Below are 21,616 nucleotides of genomic sequence, written 5' to 3'. Positions count from 1 at the left end.
AAAGCTTTAGGGATAAGAAACTTAGCAGATCTGAGAAAGCCAAACCCTAAAGCAGCAGTGAGGAAAGAGGAAAAGCAGAATCCCCCAAAGGTTTAGAAACTGGCAATACTGAGGGCCTTAAGAAGAGGGATAAAGGTACACTTGGAAACAAATACAATGAATGAATATCCATTTAAGACACAGGGTCCTAGATCTCCTTCCCCATTCCAGTAACAGTCTGGAGCTTTACCATATGGAAAGTGTAAAACAGTCTGTGCGATAGGAAACATCAGGCACAAATGAGGGTGAGAGGAACATATTCTAAACAGGGGGATCAAGCGAAAGTTTATATATTAAATGTTAAGACCTCTAACTTTCTACTACTTGCCTCACAGAGGCTTGCAGCCAGGCTTAAATACTCCAGAGAAGAGTATAGGAGATGTTTCTTTGGGAACTCTAGTTAGTCCCAGAGGAAAACACACACAAACAACTCCTAAAAATACATCAGTGATGGTCAAAGTCCCCAAAGAACTGTTTTATATCTTGATTATGGTGGTAATTAGGATAAATCTCTGCTGCATGCAAAATACCTCAATAAACCCAACTTTCAAAAAAAATCCTCATGAGATAAGAACAAACGGCATCCGTGAAACACAAATGAGAAAAAAACAAACTGGCAGACTCTTGGAAAACAAAAATAGGATGTAGTAATTAAGCTGGCAGAAAAACTCAGAAGTTGGAAAAGAAGTTGAGGGTATTTCCTAGAACTTAGGCTAAAAAGATTTATATATATATATATATATATATATATATATATATATATATATATGTATATGCACACACAAAAAACCCAGATTAGCTTATAGACAGCAACACCCAAATAAATAGAATTTCAGAAAGAATACAGAAAAAACCCAAAGAGGAAATCAAAGAAATAACTGAAAACTGTTTATGGCTGAAGAACATGAATTCTCACATTGCAAGCGCACACTAACGGCTGGCACTGCAGATGGAAACAGACCTGCAAGGCACATCACTGTCATTTCAGAGCGCCAGGAAAGCCAGAGAACAACGGACAAATTAGCACCCCCTACCAAACCCAAAGCAAGGCACACACAAATGGTAAAGACACAGAACAATACCTTCAAAATTCCTAGGAAGCTTAAATTTTTATATCCTGACTAAACATCACCTGAGTGCAAATGTGGAAAGAAAAAAAATATTCAGAAACTCAAAGTTCCAAAAACGAATTCTTCCTGTAGCAATCTGAGAAGTTACAGGAAAAAATTAGAAATACAAGAAATGGAGAGCCAGCAGGGGAAAATGACGAGAACCATTCTCATGCTGGTTATGAAGAAAGATCCCATGATCTAAGAGTGCAGAGCAACTGGATCAGGTCCGCAGACTGCCGGGAGGAGCCCTCACATACATGGAACTGACTTATTATACCTGGGGCTCAGTAGAGAAGAGATGGAGAGAACTGGGGCAGAGTCACAAGGCAGTGGCACATGTGTCAAGTGCTAAAAGAAAGAACTGTCAGCCAGAATCTCCTGTGTGGGAGAAATATCCTTCAGGGGTGAAGGAGAAACCAAGACAGTATCAGATAAAAGGAAATTAAAGAAGGAATCTTAGAACAACAGGGGGATAAAATGAAAATGATACATTAAATTATGTTTGATGGTTGAAACAAAAATTATAATACTATTTGATGTGGTTCAAAATACATGTAGTGGAATGTTTTAAGACAATTATGTTTTTGTAGGGAAAGACAAAGGGACATAAAGGGAGGTAAAGTTCCCACATTTCACTCAAGCAGATTATGATAAAATACAGATGCGTAACATAATACCTAGAACTATTTGCTAGAAGCTACTGCTACTGCTATATCAAGAAATACACTAAAAAATAATATAGATAAATCAAGATGTAATGTTTAAAATGTGTTCAAATAATTCATAGAAAGGCAAGAAAAGGAGAAACAGCAGATATTTGAAATGGGAAATATAATTAGTACTTTTTAATTCAAGATCTCAAAACTGTTTACCAGTCTTCCTTAATCAGGCAGAATATTCTGGTCACCAACATAGGAGGTTCTAATGTTAGACAAATTGTCTTCCCTCTGCACTCGGAAATAAGTTTCTTTCAGCTAAAAGAAAAAACATGGAGCCAGAGGATGGGATCAGGTTTAAAGTCAGTCAGGTTTAAACACAGAAGTGGTAAGCTGGAGTAATAAATATAAGGATAACTAAGGGGAAAGGGGAGGAGTGGGATGAATTGGGAGACTGGGATTGACATACATACACTACTGATACTCTGTATAAATTAGATTAACTAATGAGAACCTACTGTGTAGCACAGGGAACTCAATTCAATCTTCAGTGGTGACCTGAATGGGAAGGAAATCCAAAAGACAAGGAATATATCTATGTGTGTACATATATATATAGTTGATCCACTTTGTTGTACAGAGAAAACCAACACAACATTGTAAAGCAACGATACTCCAATAAAAATTAAATTAAAAAAACAAACACACAAAAAGCCACAATGAGAAACTGCATCACAACCACTTGTATGGCTGTAACAAAAATGACAACCAATAGCACATGTTGACAGGGATATGGAGAAACTGGCATTTCCACACAGTACTGTGGGAGTGTAAAAAGGTACAGTTTGACAGTTTCCTAAAATGTTGAATACAGATTTACCATGTTGTAGTTTAATCGTTAAGTTGTGTCTGACTCTTTGGGACCCCATGGACTGTAGCCCTCCAGGCTCTCCTATACATGGAATTTCCTAGGCAAGAATACTGGAGTGGGTTGCCATTTCCTCCTCCAACGGATCTCCCTAACCCAGGGATCGAACCTCTGTCTCCTGTGTCTTCTGCACGACAGGTGGATTCTCTGCCACTGAGCCCCCGGGGAAGCCCTGGAGTTACTGTATGACCCAGCAATTTCACATCTACATATTCACTTGTGAGAAATCAAAGTGTTTCATTGTTTGTTCTTCAGTCGCCCAGTCGTGTCTGACTCTTTGCAACCTCATGGACCCCTTCAACATGCCAGGCCTCCCTGTCCCTCATCATCTCCTGAAGTTTGCCCAAGTTCGTGTCCATTGCATCGATGATGCCATCCAGCCATCTCATCCTCTGATGCCCTCTTCTGTTTCTGCCCTCCATCTTTCCCAGCATCAGGGACTTTTCCATGAGTCAGCTGTTTGCATCAGAAGACCAAAATACTGGAGTTTCAGCTTCAGCATCAGTCCTTCCAAAAAAATATTCAGGGTTGATTTCTCTTAAGATCGACTGGTTTGACACCCCTGCTGTCTAAGGGACTCTCAAGAGTCTTCTCCAGCACCATAGTTCAAAAGCATCAGTTCTTCAGCCCTCCACCTTCTTTATGGTGCATCCTTCACAACCATACATGACCACTGGGAAGACCACAGCCTCGACTATACAAACGTTTGTCAGCCGAGTAATGCTTCTGCTTTTCAACACTCTAAGTGTATCTTAGCTTCCCTGCCAAGAAGCAATTGTCTTCCGATTTCATGGCAGCAGTCACCACCTGCAGTGATCTTAGAGCCCAAGAAAAGGAAAGCTGTCACTACTTCCACCTTTTCCCCTCTATTTGCCATGAAGTAATGGGGCCGGATGCCATGATCTTAGTTTTTTTAATACTTAGTTTTAAGGCTGCTCTTTCACTCTCCTCCTTCACCCTCATCAAGAGGCTCTTTAGTTCCTCTTTGCTTTCTGTCCTCTGGCCATGGGAATTCCTAGGCAAGACAACTGGAGTGGGTTGCCATTTCCTCCTCCAAGGGATCTTCCTGACCAAGGATCAAACCCGTATCTCCTGTGTCTCCTGCACTGTAGGCGGATTCTTTACCTCTGAGCCACTAGCGAAGCCCTAGAGTTACTGTATGACCCAGAAATTTCACTCCTACATACATACATACTCATGAGGAATGAAACTTTATGTCCACACAAAAATGGACATACAACAACATTATTCAGAACAGCCAAAAGTGGAAATGACCCAAATGACTATCAACTGGTGGACAGGGAAAACAAAAAGTAGTATGTCTGGAACATTACTTAGTAACAAAAAAGAAACGAAATACTAATACATGTCACAATATGTACGAACCTTGGGCTAAGTGAAAGAAGGCAAACACAAAAGACTATATATTACATGATTCCATTTATATGAAATGTCCATAAAAGTAACATCTGTAGAGACAGAAAGTAGATTAGTGGTTGCCTAGGGCTGGATTGGGAGTGGAAATAACTACAAATGGGCACAGGGCTCTCTGGTGGGCAATGGAGATATTCTAAAATTAGATTTGGGTTGGTAACTATATAATTCTGTATGTACTTATAAATAGTGAACTGTACATTTAAAACAGGTAAATTTTACGGTATATAAATTATACTTAAGTTTAAAAAAAGAAAACAAATTATCAACATTGTAATAATAAAATCTCATTACAAAGAATCTTTACACTATACATTCCATTTTGCTTTGTGTCATATGCATTTATTTGGTAGTAAATGATCAAGACCATCCCCATGGAAAAGAAACGCAAAAAGGCAAAATGATTGTCTGAGGAGGCCTTACAAATAGCTGAGAAAAGAAAAGAAGCAAAAGGCAAAGGAGAAAAGGAAAGATATAACCATTTGAATGCAAAGTTCCAAAGAGTAGCAAGGAGAGAGAAAGCCTTTCTCAGTGATCAATGCAAAGAAATAGAGGGAAAAAATAGAATGGGAATGCCTAGAGAACTTTTCAAGAAAATCAGAGATACCAAAGGAACATTTCATGCAAAGATGGGCACAATGAAGGACAGAAATGGTATGGACCTAACAGAAGCAGAAGATATTAAGAAGAGGTGATAAGAATACACAGAATAACTATACAAAAAAGATCTTCATGACCAAGATAACCACGATGGTGGAATCACTCACCTAGAGCAGACATCCTGGAGTCTGAACAAGTGGGCCTTAGGAAGCATCAATACAAACAAAGCTAGTGGAGGTGATGGAATTCCAGTTGAGCTATTTCAAATCCTAAAAGATGATGCTGTGAAAGTACTGCACTCAATATGCCAGCAAATGTGGAAAACTCAGCAGTGGCCACAGGACCAGAAAAGGTCAATCCAATCCCAAAGAAAGGCAATGGCAAAAATGTTCAAACTACTGCACAATTGCTCTCATCTCACATGTTAGCCAAGTAAAGTTCAAAATTCTCCAAGCCAGGTTTCAATAGTATGTGAACCGTGAACGTCCAGATGTTCAGGGTGGATTTAGGAAACGCAGAGGAACCAGAGATCAAATTGCCAACATCTCTTGGATCATCAAAAAAGCAAGACAGTTCCAGAAAAACATCTACTTCTGCTTTATTGACTATGCCAAAGCCTTTGACTACGTGGATCACAACACACTGTGGAAAATTCTTAAAGAGATGGGAATACCAGACCACCTGACCTGCCTCCTGAGAAACCTGTATGCAGATCAAGAAGCAACAGTTAGAACTGGACATGGAACAACAGACTGGTTCAAACTGGAAAAGGAGTATGTCAAGGCTGTATATTGTTACCCTGTCTACTTAACTTCTATGCAGAGTACATTACGTGAAATGACAGGCTGGATGAAGTGCAAGCTGGAATAAAGTTTGCTGGGAGAAATATCAATAACTTCATATACACAAATGACACCACCCTTATGGCAGAAAGTGAAGAACTAAAGAGCTTCTTAATGAAAGTGAAATGGCAACCCACTCCAGTGTTCTCGCCTGGAGAGTCCCAGGGACGGGGGAGCCTGGTGGGCTGCTGTCTCTGGGGTCGCACAGAGTCGGACATGACTGAAGCGACTTAGCAGCAAGGAGAGTGAAAAAGCTGACTTAAAACTCAACATTCAGAAAGCTAAATCATGGCATCTGGTCCCATCACTTCATGGCAAATATGTGGGAACACAATGGAAACAGTGAGAGACTTTATTTTGGGGGACTCCAAAATTAGATGGTGACTATAGCCATGAAATTAGAAGATGCTTGCTCCTTGAAAGAAAAGCTATGACCAATCTGTGAGTGAGTGAGTGAAGTCACTCAGTCATGTCCGACTCTTTGCGACCCTGTGGACTGTAGCCCACCAGGCTCCTCCGTCCATGGGATTCTCCAGGCAGGAATACTGGAGTGGGTTACCATTTCCTTCTCCAGGGGATCTTCCCGACCCAGGATCGAACCCAGGTCTCCCTCATTGCAGGCAGACGCTTTAACCTCTGAGCCACCAGGGAACCAACCTAGACAGCATATTAAAAGAGAGAGACATTACTTTGCCAAAAGAGGTCCATCTAGTCAAAGCTATGATTTTTCCAATAGTCACGTATGGATGTGAGAGTTGGACTGTAAAGAAAGTTGAGTCTCGAAGATTTGATGCTTTTGAACTGTGTGTGTGGTGTTGGAGAAGTCTCTTGAGAGTCCCTTGCAAGGAGATCCAGTCAGTCCATTCTAAAGGAGATCAGTCCTGAACATTCGTTGGAAGGACTGATGCTGAAGCTGAAACTCCAATACTTTGGCCACCTGATACGAAGAACTGACTCATCAGAAAATACCCTGATGCTGGGAAAGATTGAAGGCAGGAGGAGAAGGGGATGGCAGAGGATGAGATGGTTGGATGGCATCACCGACTTGACGGATGTGAGTTTGAGCAAGCTTCAGGAGTTGGTGATGGACAGGGAAGCCTGGCATGCAGCAGTCCATGGGGTCGCAAAGAGTTAAGACACGACTGAGCAACTGAACTGAACTTTCCTGGGCTATAACACAGGATTATCCTTTTCCCCAATAGCATTTAACAGTGTTATTCAAATAGCTAAAAGCACTTATTGAGGTTTCTAGGTGTTTCCTAAGCTCCATTTGATAATACAGGCAAAGAGAATAATCTGAAGTAGGACTAAGAGTAGTCGAAAGCAGTGGTTAGAAATTGGAAAGGACACTCTTTTAATGAAAAAAGAATAAAAGGAAACAGGCCTTAAGAGAATAAAAGCAAAGAGATAACTATTCTGAATTTGGATATAGGGGAGCATGTTTTCTTAAATCAAGACAATAAAGTGATTACTTATGGGCATTTTCTTGAGAAGGTAGAAAAATGAGTGGCATTGTAGAAGAAGCTGAAGGGATGAATTCATGAAATCAAAAGACTAAATAATTTTAAATATTACTTAGATACTTCTCATCTACTCACAACAATGAGAAAAGCTCATCATACATAAATGAAACATGTCTGGACTTTTGTCTCCAATAAGTTACAGCTCAAGGTCAAATGAACTAAGCTTTCTTTTTACATCGGTATGCTACAGCATATCAATTATTTGCACTGTGTTTAACTGTGCAACTTAACTAGGCAATTTCATTCCTCATCTTGGAAACTTTGCATAGGTGTACACAGAGTTACAATAATAATTATTCCTGGTATCAGTGATTCTCCTTCAATCACCACCATATAATCACTCTCATCACAAAGATCGTGAATTGTATTCCCTCAGAGTCTTGAGGCTGAAAACTCACCACTATTGTATACTAGTTAGATATAAAGAGGCTTTCAAATTTAAAGCTTCAGACTAATATTTTTTTTCCACCTAGAGAGATCAAGTAACTTGCCAAAAGGCACTTAGCTAGCTAGTGGCAGAATGTAGGGCGCAGAATCTATGCTATTCACTGTATCTTTGATTTCACTAACTGAATCCAATTCATCCCCAGCTACAATAGAGTCACCATTTTCAATCCTGAATAGTCAAATAAGACGAGAGTGCCAATTTTTCTGAGGAGATGACAAGAGAGCGACAAACGAACATAAACCATAATGGAGCCTTCCCTTCCCTTATCCTATAAGGGCAACCTTTTTTCTCTCTTCCAGGGCCCATTAGGGAGTTTAAAGGGCTTAAACACAAATCAGAGGTTTCCCCAAGAGACAGACGCCACACACAAATGAAAAGGAAAATGAACATGGACTTTTTCCCTTAAGAATTTCAGTGCAGGAGAGAGGAACAGAAGGTAAGTTGAGATTTTATGGGGCAGTCTTCAGGGCCTGGAGACGCTGATTGTTCCCTCCTAAATTCAGTTATCAGACTCTAAATAAATCCTTTGGTATCTTAAGTCAAATAATGGAATTTGGATCAGGTTAAAAAACAAAGTGATAAAAAAGGAATTGAGAATGCCAAAATTGACTGAAATGGGATCAGTTACTTCCCTGGTGGCTCAGATGGTAAAGCATCTGCCTACAATGCAGGAGATCCAGGTTCAATTCCTGCGTCAGGAAGATCTCCTGGAGAAGGAAATGGCAACCCACTCCAGTATTCTTGCCTGGAAAATCCCATGGACGGAGGAGTCTGGTAGGCTATAGTCCCTGGGGTCACAAAGAGTCGGACACGACTGAGCAACTTCACTTCACTTAGTACTGAATATTAAAAACACTATTTTCAAATAATGTCTTGTGAAGTGGAAGAATAATAAAAAACAACAGTATTATAAAAGGCAGGATAGAAAATTAGAAGTACAGTATAATTCTGGTTTTTCAAAAGCTATATGTATAGAATTAACACATTCAAAAGAGCTCTATCAAAATATTAACAGAAGTTATTTATGCGGGTAGAATTACAGGTAAGTTTTTTCCCTTCATTTACACATTTCTCTATTTTCTACTATGAATATGAACTATTTTCAGTTTGAATAATATTCTAACTTAATGAGGTTATAAAAAGAAGTCTTATAAAAAAGCAGCTAAATTATATAACTAGCTTTTAGTAAAAAAGTGAGAAAGGTGTACATGTCAACACAAAGAGGTAACATTTCATAGGAATTTAACTTTTCCAAAATTAGGGCAACTCCATCCAACTTTCTTAGTTCTTGCCTTCTCACTTCACTTAGGACTTAGCTCCCACACACACTTTTTTATCTTCAGTGTCTCCCTTTGAACTGATTCTTCTCTTCTGCTTTCAAACTTGCTCAGGTTTCCCCTATCAACTTCTATACTCCTTCTCTACCTCTTTTTCCTGCCAAATTTCTACAATGAGGGCTTTTTAGTTTCCATTTTCTCTTTAACCCTTTATAACCTTGCTTTTATTCTACCCTCTTATCAGAAAAAACAAAAACAACTGTACCTTCAAGGTTACTTGAACCTATAAGGGAGCCTTCTGGACCACCGATGAGGCCCACTGAGGTCAGCCCAGCCAGCTCCACAGACTTTGCTCGCTCTTCATCATCACCATCAGCTTTTCCATCACTTCACCCTCAGACCCTCAATCTTCCTGTTCACAGGACACAGCACTACCTTGATTCTCCTTGTTCCCTTACTCCTTTCTGACACCTTTTCCTTTATCAACTCCCTTCTCTCTACACTAAAATTGGAAAAATATGCTTTCATAGCTTCAGTTTTTTCCATAGGTCCAGACTCTCCTCTAACGTCTATGTATTTGACTTCCTGATCTACCGTTGGTAGGTCCAAGTCAACACACCTAGAACAAACCTCTTTGCTCGCTTCCAATGGTGGGCCAAATGGCGGGCCAAATGGCTCCCCTCCTAGCTACCAAATATTAAATTACTAGCATGAAACGTCTCTCAGACTGGAAACCTAGGAGTTATCTTGCCTCCTCGCTCCTTCCTTTGAATCAATCACTAAGTCGTTTTTTCTCTTTTTTTTGGTCACTCTTTAGTATGCAGGCTCTCAGTTTCCAGAGCAGGGGTTGGAGCCAAGCAGAAGCACGGAGTCCTGACCACTGGACTGTCAGGGAGGTCCCAATCATGATGTCTTCTTGAATCTTTCTTCAAAGTATTTCATGGATCCATCTGGGCCTTTCATTTTCCACTGTCAGAACACTAGCCCAATCACTTCAAGACTACTTAGTGTACGGATTATTTCATTTTCTTGCCTTCAGTCTCTTCCAGTCCCTACAAATCAGTCTTTGCAAGCTATGATGTTGGTAAAATCCCTAAATCTCTAAAAATTTCCTACTGTTTACTACAAATTTCCCAAATTATGTTTAGAGTATCCACATAGATTTTAGGGAATATTTTACTCTGTTCACCTAAGTTTAGATATGTTAGATGTTAAATTACTGCTTGGAAATTAGTTAAATACACTAAAAAGGCTCTGAGGGACCCTGCATAATTTTATTTAACTGATTCCCAAACTCAGCCACCATCCTACTTCTTAAAAAAATTTAAAATTTTGACCAATACATATAAAATTTGAAAGATGCTGATGTTCCAAGGAAGACTCTGTAGAATTGATTTACTACATCAAGACTAAACTATTTATCTAAATATTGAAGGCCTCCATAATCATAATAATAGTATTATATATAACCATCATAATGATACTATTAGAGATTAATAACTTTTTTAATTATAAGGAAAGCTGAGCAAAATATTCCTTACTATATTTTTCACATGGGGGAAAGGGAGGTTTTCTGTTGAGGGAGGGAGGTTTCATCGCAATAGTGTTAATGAAATAATGGTAATATAATTAAAAATAATAGCACCCTTTATCAAAAGCTTACAACATGCTAGCCATAGGCACTGTAGTTACATCATAGTACACCCTTTCTATAGTGTAGAAAACTGAAGGACAGAAAGCTTATACAATTTGTGAAACGGCAAAAAAGCAGTGAGTTAGGACTAGAGCTCAGGCACTCTGCCACCACTGCCTCCACCTTAACCAGTACAGTAAACTGTGTCTCAACTAATAAGAGTTATTAAGGGTGAATGCATAGAGAGACAATGCACATTTTAACCACTTTCAATCTCATGATCTACAGATCAAAATTGATTCTATTCTCTATCAGTTTTCTCAAACACAAAATAAGACTGTTGCAAAGTTCAAAATAAGATTGCATGCAAGTTATTAATGCTATTATCACTCATATTCATGTTAAGTGTAAATATATATGACTCTGGTATTTTGGAAGGCAAATCTGACCATATCTTGTCACTCAGTTTACAACAACCATACAACTTATCATCCAAACCAGGACACATTTCAGAATAAAAGAAAATACTACTAAAAATTATTCTGGGTCAAGAGGCATAAACCATCCCAAGCAAATTAGGATGTATGGTCATCCTCATCTTGGCCCAGTTAAAATGTTTAGTCTTCTAGATTTATTTTCTGTATCAACTACTCTCTAATAAAAAAGGGACAAATTATTGAAAAACATGATGTATGAGTAAGTTTCAAATGCATTATGCTAAATGAGACATTCAAAAGGCTACATACCATACTTCATTTTTGACCTCCTAGAAAAGCAAAATTACAGGGAAACAAACATATCAATTTTTTGCCAAAGTCTGGAAGAAGGGAGATGTTGCCACAAAGGGATAGGAGGGTACTTCTCATGGTGAGGGACATGCTCCATATCCTGACTGTGGTAGTATTTATACATCTGTGCATATGTCGAAGACCACATAAATAATATCTCAATAACCTGACTTGAAAAAACTGGGGTGCAGAGCACATGTCATTCAGAGCTTTTCGCTAGGCTCCTTGGATACTCAGAACTCGCTTGTTGGAACTGAGAAATAAGGCTCACTGGGCTCACATCCATTCTTTTTTTGCCAAGAAACTGAGGTCCACACTTCAGGCCTAGAGGTTCCAGAAACATTCTTCAAAGCATCTGGAATATATATCTGTTTTGACAGGTGATTACTGAGGCCTGCCCTTCTGGCTTTCTCTATATTCTACTCATCCATGTGGGCTGTATCCAGCCCTGAGGACACAAGATGCCCTCGATGCCTTCCCTGTGCAATGATGCAACGTGACTACCCTCACTTGGAGGCCAAAGGAAGTTAAAATCTTAACCTGCAAAGGCCTCCAGGCACCTCCTGCCACACTCAGCTGTCTAGAAATCTTTCTGCTCATCATGCAGTAGGAATTACAACTCGCCACCTGGGTGAAAATTTAAAGATTCATTCCACCTTAAAGGCAAGTGTAGCTAAAAGGTTAGGTCAAACAGACCCATGTTCACCCTCCTAGCTTTCCCACTCACCCAGACACTCGGAAATACCTGAGCCTCATTTTACCCTTCTATTAAAGTGAAAATGTTTGTGTATTTACCTGCTTGACTCCCCCCAAAATTAGAAAACCGGCATACATAGGAGGATCTAAATATATAAAGCAAATGCTAATAGACATAAAGGGAGAAACTGACAGTGCAGCAGGGGACTTCAACACCCTCATTTACATTGATGTACAAGACCATCCAAACTCAACAGAGCAACAGGGAGCATATTAGTATCATCATGATCAAAGTATATAGTTTTTTAAGGTTAATTTTTAAAATAATTAAAGACAAGTAAGCTATGTATTCAATTCAACATGCATTTACTGAGAACCTACTATGTGTCAAGATTGATAACTTGCCTGGACTTCCCTGGCAGTCCAGTGGTTAAGACTCCATGCTTCCTTTGCAGGGGGTGAGGGTCTGATCCTGAGAACTAAGATCCCACATACTGTGTGGCCAAAAAAAAAAAAAAAAAAGTATACACCTTATCTCTCAAGAAGTTCACAGCCTGGTGGGAAAGAAAGCCAATAAATATAAAACAATTAAGAGCTATAAAATAAAAACAGTACAGACTGGAAAAAAAAAAAGCAGTAGCAGCACACCTAATGCGAGGGACAGTGAAATACACAGAAATATGCCTCAGGTTACACTAGATCTGAGTCCTAAAGAAAAACAAGAAATTGTGAAAATGAAATGAAGGAAAGCTCCTAATTAATGAACCATCGTAAAAACAAATTAAACTTACAAACTCAAAAATCAGTATCGAGGGCTTTCCCTATTTCTGTATTGTCAGTTCTCCTTCAAAAATGGTTATTCGATTTGAACATGAATAGAAAGCAAAAAAAGATTCAGAAGCTGATGGAAAACTTCACAATGGATAAATCAGGTTGACAATATCCAAATCACTAATCAACTTTATCATTACAAAGAAGGAGGCAACCAAACATTATATGCCTCCTGACGTCCCAATGACGTGATACATACAAGAAATATTACAAAACACTACTATTAAGTATTCTTGTCAAAAAACCTAACCATATCTAACCTGAGTGCAAGCCTTAATCATCTGTTACCAACTACCAGTTTAGAGGAAATACAGAGAGGAACTCACTAAGCACTTTAAGGATGGAATTATAAAATATCCAGAATACAGAAATTTTTTAGGGCACAAAACTCAGTTTCCTCAACAAATACTTTGCAAGGAAAAAAAGAGGAGGAATCTGCATATTAAGAGAGGCTGTATCAACGAAATACATCTGTCCTACTTTTAAAAAACTGTTAAGATGTGTAAGAATCAGGGAAATTTGAATATCAACTGGATATGTGATGTTAAGGATAATTGTTTATAACTCTAAAGTATAAGTAACATGGCTCAGATGGTAAAGAATCTGCCTGAAATGCAGGAGACCCAGGTTTGGTCCCTTAGAGAAGGGCATGGCAACCCACTCCAGTATTCTTGCCTGGAGAATTCCACGGACAGAGGAGCCTGGCAGGCTACAGTCCATGGGGTCGGAAAGAGTCGGACACGACTGAGCAACTACACTTTGGCTTTCAAACTTCACACATTTAAAGTGTATGTATGGGATTTCCCTGATGGTTCAGTGGAAACGAATTTGTCTGCCAATATAGGGGACACGGGCTTGTGTCCAAGGAGATCCCACATGCCATGGGGCAACTAGGCCCGTGCGCCACAGCTACTGAGCTGAGCCCACACACTCTAGAGCCCATGCTCTGCAACAAGAGAAGCCACCGCAACCAGAGAGAACCCACACACAGCTAAGACCCAGCACAGTCAAAACATTTTTAAATAAAAAGTTATAAAAAATAGAAGTGTAATGGCTCATTAAATCAGTTATGGTTCCTTTGGTCGCTCGCTCCTCTCCAGTTCTGGAAGTTTGGGCCACAGCAATCAGAGCAGAAAAAGAAATAAAAGGAATCCAAATTGGAAAAGAAGAAGTAAAACTCTCACTGTTTGCAGATGACATGATCCTCTACATGGAAAACCCTAAAGACTCCACCAGAAAATTACTAGAGCTCATCAATGAATACAGTAAAGTTGCAGGATATAAAATCAACACACAGAAATCCCTTGCATTCCTATACACTAATAATGAGAAAGTAGAAAAAGAAATTAAGGAAACAATTCCATTCACCATTGCAACGAAAAGAATAAAATACTTAGGAATATATCTACCCAAAGAAACTAAAGACCTATATATAGAAAACTATAAAACACTGATGAAAGAAATCAAAGAGGACACTAATAGATGGAGAAATATACCATGTTCATGGATCGGAAGAATCAATATAGTGAAAATGAGTATACTACCCAAAGCAATTTACAAATTCAATGCAATCCCTATCAAGCTACCAGCCATATTTTTCACAGAACTAGAACAAATAATTTCAAGATTTGTATGGAAATACAAAAAACCTCGAATTGCCAAAGCAATCTTGAGAGAGAAGAATGGAACTGGAGGAATCAACTTGCCTGACTTCAGGCTCTACTACAAAGCCACAGTCATCAAGACAGTATGGTACTGGCACAAAGACAGGCATACAGATCAATGGAACAAAATAGAAAGCCCAGAGATAAATCCACACACCTATGGACACCTTATCTTTGACAAAGGAGGCAAGAATATACAATGGAGTAAAGACAATCTCTTTAACAAGTGGTGCTGGGAAAACTGGTCAACCACTTGTAAAAGAATGAAACTAGATCACTTTCTAACACCGCACACAAAAATAAACTCAAAATGGATTAAAGATCTAAATGTAAGACCAGAAACTATAAAACACCTAGAGGAGAACATAGGCAAAACACTCTCAGACATAAATCACAGCAGGATCCTCTATGATCCACCTCCCAGAATTCTGGAAATAAAAGCAAAAATAAACAAATGGGATCTAATTAAAATTAAAAGCTTCTGCACAACAAAGGAAAATATCAGCAAGGTGAAAAGACAGCCTTCTGAATGGGAGAAAATAATAGCAAATGAAGCAACTGACAAACAACTAATCTCAAAAATATACAAGCAACTTATGCAGCTCAATTCCAGAAAAATAAACGACCCAATCAAAAAATGGGCCAAAGAACTAAATGGACATTTCTCCAAAGAAGACATACGGATGGCTAACAAACACATGAAAAGATGCTCAACATCACTCATTATTAGGGAAATGCAAATCAAAACCACAATGAGGTACCACTTCACACCAGTCAGGATAGCAGCGATCCAAAAATCTGCAAGCAATAAATGCTGGAGAGGGTGTGGAGAAAAGGGAACCCTCCTACACTGTTGGTGGGAATGCAAACTAGTACAGCCACTATGGAGAACAGTGTGGAGATTCCTTAAAAAATTGCAAATAGAACTACCTTATGACCCAGCAATCCCACTGCTGGGCATACACACCGAGGAAACCAGAATTAAAAGAGACACATGTACCCCAATGTTCATCGCAGCACTGTTTATAATAGCCAGGACATGGAAACAACCTAGATGTCCATCAGCAGATGAATGGATAAGAAAGCTGTGGTACATATACACAATGGAGTATTACTCAGCCGTTAAAAAGAATTCATTTGATTCAGTTCTGATGAGATGGATGAAACTGGAGCCGATTATACAGAGTGAAGTAAGCCAGAAAGAAAAACACCAATACAGTATACTAACACATATATATGGAATTTAGAAAGATGGCAATGACGACCCTGTATGCAAGACAGGAAAAAAGACACAGCTGTGTATAACGGACTTTTGGACTCAGAGGGAGAGGGAGAGGGTGGGATGATATGGGAGAATGGCATTCTATCATGTATACTATCATGTAAGAATTGAATTGCCAGTCTATGTCTGACGCAGGATACAGCATGCTTGGGGCTGGTGCATGGGGATGACCCACAGAGATGTTATGGGGAGGGAGGAGGGAGGGGGGTTCATGTTTGGGAACACATGTAAGAATTAAAGATTTTAAAATTAAAAAAAATAAAATAAAATAAAAGCCAGAAGGCACAAAGTAAATAAAAAAAATAATAATAATAATAAAAAAAATAGAAGTGTATGCACATATACAGCCATTAAACCATTATCTATCTTTCACCTTCAAAAATTTCCTCTGTTCCTTTTTAATCTGTCCCCAACCACTAGATCTGCTTTCTGTCACTATAAGCTATTTTACATTTTCTAGAATTTATGTAAACAGACTCATACAGTATATATTCTTTTTTGGAAGGAGATAGTTTCTTTCATTCAACATAATTATTTTGAGAATAATCCATGCTATATATACATAGTCTATTCTTTTTTATTGCAGAGCAGTATGGATATCCACAATTTGTTTATCCATTTATCTGCTAATAGCGATTTGGACTGTTTCCAGTTTTGGCTATTACTAATAAAATTGCTATGAACAGTCATGTACAAGTCTTAGGATGAACAGATACTTTCATTTCTCTTGGGAAAAGACCTAAGGAATGGAAAAGCTATTATGGAAGGTATTGTTTAACTTTGTAACAAAATCATCAATCTTTTTTACACTATTTTACATTCCCAACAGTATATGAGAATAAGACATACATCTTTTTTTTAAATGAGTCTTTCAGAGATATATACATCATACCATGAAAGAGATGATGTATAGGATTTGCAAAGAGAAACAGAAAATCAGTGAAACAAGAAATGTTAGTAACTGCTGAACCTGGGTAACTGAGATGGTCATACCACTATCCTTTCTATTTTTCTATGTGATTAAACTTTTATGTTATAAGAACTAGTGATTCAATAAGCAAAGCTTAATATGTGGGCTATATATACTGCAATGTTCTCAAAGACACAGTTAAAATGGTATGATCTTGTTCTTTGGGCTAGAGGTGGTACTCCTTTATTGACTATAGACGCAGTCAGCTTTGTCTCAGGAGTAATACTGTCCTTTAATTAAAAATAAAAATAAATAAATAAATAAATGAAAATAACACTGTGAAAGTCGGGTGGGGTGGGAGGAGATAGAAACAAAAACAACTGTCCCTCCCTCCACAATCCTGATTTGGGAGCAAATGAAGACTGCTGCATAAAAAAAAAAAAAAAATCAGAAATAAACACTGATAAAAATTATCTCTCACTTTACAATATTCCATGAAACACTGAATGCTTCTACAGAGGTGAACTGCACAGGTAGGGGCCAGCTGAGAAAAGTTTTTACTTTATATTCCCTTTATACTAAATTTTGCATTTCATGCAAATGTTAGTTTAAAACAAATTAAAATTAAAAATTTTATTTTAATACCAATAATTCAACCACCAAATAATATTCTGGTGGGTTTTTTCTTATGCAGTTAGTTTTATGTGTTGCATTTTATCATTAATATATATTTTACTATATATTAAAAAGTCTTCTTGGAAATTATTTAAATTAATATATATTTTATCACATGGATACTGTTTGTTTTTATTTTTGCTATTACAGAAAATACTTGATGAACATCTGTATACATTAAGTATTTGTACATATCTGATTATTTCCTTTGGATAAGTGTATTACTGGGCTGAAAAATATGGTTTTAGAGCTCTTGAAATATACAGTAAGAATCCTTTCATATAATGTGACAGGGAGTGGTGGCTGATCATTTAAAAAATCATTTTGAGAATTCACAAAAAAAGAAAGTGACAGATGCATACACATACCTTAGACATTTAAATTTAAAAATCTAAAAATAATGCATACTCATCATCTATGACTTCTACTTTGGATTTCTTTAAAGTGGCCCAAGAACTCATTGATACAAAGCATGACCAGTGCAAAATCCTAAACTGTTACAGTTTTACTTTACTTATCTTTAGTTTTCTTTTTTTTTTTGTCTTTAGTTTTCTAGCCCACACTAAATTTGACAACGTTGTTGAACCACTTGCCTTCATCCAGTCTATCCACAGTACCCTCATTAGTTTTCACAGAAACAATGGTTTTAAACTCCTATTTTAGATTTTCACATTTTCCAAGCTGGGTGACCAGGTAAGCGCAGCAAATGTGGCAGAGATGGACAGCTGCCCCCAGCTCCAGACTCTGGCCGACAGAGGCAGAGAAAGAGCCTCTCAGCACTCCCAGTGAGAGAAGACTCGGTATCATCAATTTTTCCCTTTCAAAATCTGACAGATAATAAATAATGTTTTAGTTTGCACTTGAAATATTTAGTAGGTTATATTTTTCTTATGTGATAAAACTGAAAGGACCTGGCAGTATGTGGTAATGGGGCCACGAGTCCTGGAGTCAGACTTCCTGGGTTGGACTCCTGCTTTAACCATTTACTAGTTATGTGATATTAGGCAAGTTACTTAACCTCCTATTTTCAGAGTACAGTTATGAGGATTAAACAAAATAATCCACTTAACCACAATGCCTAGCACATGGCTAATCACTCAGTAAATGTTAGCTCTCACTGAGTTATACACAAATATCACTAAGAAAGCTGCCTCTGTTGTGAGAAACAAGACTCATGGTGTCAGCAAATATTAATACTAGTTCCTAAATTTGTTAAATGTTTCTGTCTATGGGGACATAAGCACAGGAAAACAAAAGACACTGAAAGGATAACAAGTTCTTCCTGAAGAGTGGTATTACAGTTGAATTCTTTATTTCTTGTTTATGTCTCTACAATATTAAGACTAAATCATTTTCTTTGGTTTATTCTTCTGTATCATTTTTCCCAGTATAAAAAAAAATTACATTTTAAATAAAATAATTGTTTCTTTTTAAACACAGAAGGACAATACATTAAAATAGGAAATATAAGTTTCTTAAGCTTTGAAACACACAAATTCTAAAGTTATATAAAACAACACAAAATAACTGTAAAATTTATGACTTGAATCACTTTAGGTAGAAGAAAAATCTCAGTATTACCTACAACTACATCATAGTAACTAGCAATTTCCTGCTTCATTTCTGCTTATAACCTTAAAATTCCCAAACTTTCCTACTGTAAAATTCTCACCATCATCATCATCTTTACAGAGGGAGAAACACAAGCAAGCAATTACAATAGATTATGTTAAGCATAGTGATATCATGTATCTAAGAGCGGGTGGGGTGGGGTTGCTCTTTGAGTTAAAAATAGGAAATAGAACAGAATGGCTTAGAGCTAAGGTACTTCAAGAGTCATTCTACAGAGAGTAGCAACAGATTCAAGGCCAGTAGGACTCATCCAGTCCAACACTCCACTCAATGAGTGTTTTACCAAATTTTAATCCATGTGTAAGACACATTTTCATAACTATTTCAACATAAACGGTGTGCGAAGCAGACCATGTGACCCAGTGTAGAGCAGGCACAACTTATCACAAGTAGGAACTAAAAACACATGCATTTTAATGTCAAGCCAGATTAAAAAAAAAAGATTACATGATTCCCTAAAGGTGACCTTCATTTCTCAGTATATCTGGGTGGGGGTGGTTTAGAAAAGGCAGCGAACATTTGTACTACTCAAAGTGACAAACTGGTATGTCAAGTGTGCTTTTTATAAACTATATGAAACTCTATTACACTGGCAGGGTAATGATACATTCTGTTGACTTGCTTCATTTCTTTTGAAGCCTTGTAATCCCTTCTAGGGGACTTCCCTGCGGCTCAGCTGGTAAAGAATCCGCTAGTCCAATCTGACTGAAGGTTAACATTTTGAAATGTGTGTCAATGAGATGGGGTATAAACTGGAGCGGGGGAGAGAGGAGGTGAGCAATGATGGGGGAAGAAAAGAGAAGCACCGAAGCAAGCAGAGCCGGTGCTTATTCATGCACTGTCCAGCAAAAGGGCGCCCTATCACGTGGCCCAGATTTCCTGTACAAAGCTTTATTCCTATTGAGGAAATGGATTTACCAAGTTACCAGAGCCTGATATTATTAAATGTTCAAATCATAAGACTTAAGTACTCTCATTCTGAGGCCATGTTCTTAACAACTCAGAACCCCTAGTATCTGGAGTAAACCCCAGGGGCTTTTTTATTTGCTGAGTGATTCATCATTCTTCTGTTAATTCAGTTTCCCAGGGAAAGCTGGTGTGAGATATGTCAAATTCAGGAAAGAAGGGCAACCATGAAAAATACAGATTTCTGGCAATTCAGTGGGTACGACATGATGATACATGATTTCCATCAATCAGACCAAACAAAATTCCAACTCTCTTTTGACTAACTCATCTCTTTCAGAATTTTCCACAGTTTATTGTGATCCATACAGTCAAAGGCTTTGGCATAGTCAATAAAGCAGAAATAGATGTTTTTCTGGAACTCTCTTGCTTTTTCCATGATCCAGTGGATATTGGCAATTTGATCTCTGATTCCTCTGCCTTTTCTAAAACCAGCTTGAATATCAGGAAGTTCACGGTTCACGTATTGCTGAAGCCTGGTTTGGAGAATTTTGAGCATTACTTTACTAGCATGTGAGATGAGTGCAACTGTGCGGTAGTTTGAGCATTCTTTGGCATTGCCTTTTTTTGGGACTGGAATGAAAACTGACCTTTTCCAGTCGTGTGGCCACTGCTGAGTTTTCCAAACTTGCTGGCATATTGAGTGCAGCACTTTCACAGCATCATCTTTCAGGATTTGAAACAGCTCAACTGGAATTCCATCACCTCCACTAGCTTTGTTCATAGTGATGCTTTCTAAGGCCCACTTGACTTCACATTCCAGGATGTCTGTCTCTAGATGAGTGATCATACCATCATGATTATCTGGGTCATGAAGATCTTTTTTGTACAGTTTTTCTGTGCATTTTTGCCACCTCTTCTTAATATCTTCTGCTTCTGTTAGGTCCATACCATTTCTGTCCTTTATCGAGCCCATCTTTGCATGAAATGTTCCCTTGGTATCTTTCATTTTCTTGAAGAGATCTCCAGTCTTTCCCATTCTGTTCTTTTCCTCTATTTCTTTGCACTGATCGCTGAAGAAGGCTTTCTTATCTCTTCTTGCTATTCTTTGGAACTCTGCATTCAGATGCATATATCTTTCCTTTTCTCCTTTGCTTTTTGCCTCTCTTCTTTTCATAGCTATTTGTAAGGCCTCCCCAGCCAGCCAGTTTGCTTTTTTGCATTTTTTTTCCATGGGGATGGTCTTGATCCCTGTCTCCTGTACAATGTCACGAACTTCATTCCATAGTTCATCAGGCACTCTATCTATCAGATCTAGGCCCTTAAATCTATTTCTCACTTCCACTGTATAATCATAAGGGATTTGATTTAGGTCTTACCTGAATGGTCTAGCGGTTTTCCCTACTTTCTTCAATTTAACTCTGAATTTGGTAATAAGGAGTTCATGATCTGAGCCATAGTCAGCTCCTGGTCTTGTTTTTGTTGACTGTATACAGCTTCTCCATCTTTGGCTGCAAAGAATATAATCAATCTGATTTTGGTGTTGACCATCTGGTGATGTCCATGTGTAGAGTCTTCTCTTGTGTTGTTGGAAGAGGGTGTTTTCTATGACCAGTGTATTTTCTTGGCAAAACTCTATTAGTCTTTGCCCAGCTTCATTCCCCATTCCAAGGCCAAATTTGCCTGTTACTCCAGGTGTCTCTTGCCTTCCTACTTTTGCATTCCAGTTCCCTATAATGA

The 21,616-nt window shown here is 38.2% G+C and overlaps 1 protein-coding gene and 1 non-coding gene across 2 annotated transcripts in view; one reads left to right on the top strand and one right to left on the bottom strand.

Moving 5' to 3' along the window:
* The window catches only part of KATNBL1 (katanin regulatory subunit B1 like 1), a 54,011-nt gene that overhangs the window by 18,766 nt on the left and 13,629 nt on the right, over positions 1 to 21,616 (bottom strand). The window lies entirely within an intron of this gene.
* Positions 8,212 to 8,284, top strand: TRNAC-ACA (transfer RNA cysteine (anticodon ACA)). Its single transcript has one exon. It is a non-coding gene; the product is annotated as a tRNA-Cys (tRNA).

This window comes from Budorcas taxicolor, chromosome 10 (genome assembly GCF_023091745.1).
Source record: "Budorcas taxicolor isolate Tak-1 chromosome 10, Takin1.1, whole genome shotgun sequence".
NCBI classification, from domain to species: Eukaryota; Metazoa; Chordata; class Mammalia; order Artiodactyla; family Bovidae; genus Budorcas; species Budorcas taxicolor.
This window is presented reverse-complemented; position numbering and strand designations above follow the sequence as displayed.